A 2500-nucleotide genomic window follows, 5' to 3' on the forward strand; every position below is an offset into this window, starting at 1 on the left:
CCACACTAATACACAAGCTGCTGAACAGAGGGGCCATGTGGCGCCAACAGGGGGGACAAACGAAATCAAGACAGTAATGGAACAAACCCTGACCCCCTACCCCCCTACCATTAATCCCCCCCACACCCCCACAGCCCACCCCCCCCCACCGGCCCATTCTCCTACTCCACTTCACACACAGAAAGGACGCAATCTCAAAGATCAACCTTTAGGATTTCATCAAACTGTTTTTTTTGTGACATAACATACATTTCATGAGACAAAAGACGAAAAAAATAGAAGCCTTTTGGGGGGTTCTAAGTGCAGTGGAACCTGAGAGTGTAGCTACATCGCCGTTCTCTGTGTGTCAGGGCAATTCTGCTGCCGTCGGTGGAAGTGGAGTCATGCATTCATGATCCGAGCAGCATGCCACTGACTTAACAAATAAGTATTTTGCTCCCGGTAGGAGCTTGTAAATAAGCTGGCGGCTAGAGTCAGCAGAATACCATCAGAGCCCAATGTGCTGTGACATATTCAGACCAACGGAGGGGGGGAGGAGGGACAGGGAAGGAGAGAGAGAGAAGCAGGGAGGGAGGGAGGGAGAGAGAGGGAGGGAGAGAGAGAGAAAGGATGAGGGAGGGAGGGAGGTAGAGATAGAGAGAAAGAGAGAGAGAGAGAGAGAGAGAGAGAGAAAGAGAGGCAGAGAGAGAGAGGGAGAGTGGACGAGGGAGGGAGGTAGAGATAGAGAGAAAGAGAGAGATAGAGAAAGAGAGAGGCAGAGAGAGAGAGAGAGAGAAAGAGCTGTGCAGCGTATACACACAGATAACTGCACAAATGGCCCATCAGATCGCCCGCGGCCCTGCATGTCCCTCTCCACACTCCTCACGCACACCCCACCTACCGGGACGGCTCCACCATGCATGGTGAGCATCACATCAGCTCCATTCACACAGGCCACGCGGAAGGAACACTCAGAGCATGACGAGAACCATGTGAGTTCAGCCACAGCTACAGACACGACCATCAGCTCAGCAGCCAGTTAACGAGAGAACTCACATTTGGTCAACCCTCTGCTGAAGCGAGGAGTTCAACACAGGTGCCAGGGGAGGCCGGCGGAGGTAGAAATCGGAGGACGGGGCTCACTGTAACGCACGGAACGGAATGAGGACACGGGTATCGAACGCGCCTTCCATTCCATGCGTCACGACCAGCCCGTCCTCCAATTTCTGCCACCGCCAGCCTCCCCCTGGGGTTCTACACGGTTGGTCAGAGGCCGCAGGTAACCTATCGTCTCACCTCCGTCCCACGTGTCGTCACGGTGACCCGTCCCGTTCTGGGCTAACACTGTGGAGGTGGCGTCGTCTGCTACGTCACCGTCGGGGGCGTCGGGGTCCGGGAGGCTGCCCTCCTCCTCCACGATGTGGAGCTTGTCCTCATCGTCTGAGTCTGAGTTGGCCTCCACCGTGTTGTAGGAGTTTGTTACTGAGGGAGAGGGAAGAGAGAGGAAGAAGAGAGGGGTGATTAGAGAGAAAGAGAGAGAGAGAGGGGGAGAGGGAAGGAGAGAGAGAGAGAGAGGGAGAGAGAGAGAGAGAGGGAGAGGGGAAATCATACGACAGTCTAGACTAGAGCCTAGGGATACACTTTGACTTTGGTGTGTCACTCTTGCCTTGTTGTTTGTTTACCATTTTAATTGTGCTGTGGGTTGAGAGTCACTACTGGCTGTCATCGCTCAGACTATAACAACAATATACGCATATATATATATATATATATATACACAGTACCAATCAAAAGTTTGGACACACCTTGCCAAGAGTGTGCAAAGCTGTCATCAAAGCAAAAGGTGGCTACTTTGAAGAATCTAAAATATAAAACATATTCTGGTTTGTTTAACACTTTTTTGTTTACCACATAATTCCATATGTGTTCCTTCATAGTTTTGATGTCTTCAATATTAATCTACAGTGTAGAAAATAATAAAAAATAAAGAAAAAACATTGAATGAGAAGGTATGTCCAAACCTTTGACTGGTACTGTATATATATATATACAATTTATAGTGAATGAAAACATAATGGGAAAGACCTTGGCGAATATCACTGAGTGTAACCTTTACTCTGATGTGTAAAAGCACCGCTGCTTAGGAAGAGGATAACGCCATAATGCTGCCTGTTACCTTGACTGTTAAGGTTGTCAAGTGGAGAACCCTGAGACCTAAAGGCTCCAGAGTTTACACCGGCCCATCGGCAGATAAGGCTCCAGCGTTTACACCGGCCCATCGGCAGATAAGGTTCCAGCGTTTACACCGGCCCATCGGCAGATAAGGCTCCAGCGTTTACACCGGCCCATCGGCAGATAAGGCTCCAGAGTTTACACCGGCCCATCGGCAGATAAGGGAGGAGACACTTGCAATTAGACTGTGTATGCTGAGCAGGAGCGTGGGGTCGAGCAGTCTATGACATTCCATTACAGTGCAGGCAGATAGATTGACTGTCTACCGAGGGAGAGGGGAGGCGTCCCA

Source organism: Argentina silus (assembly GCF_951799395.1).
Source record: "Argentina silus genome assembly, chromosome: 18".
In the NCBI taxonomy this organism is placed as follows: domain Eukaryota; kingdom Metazoa; phylum Chordata; class Actinopteri; order Argentiniformes; family Argentinidae; genus Argentina; species Argentina silus.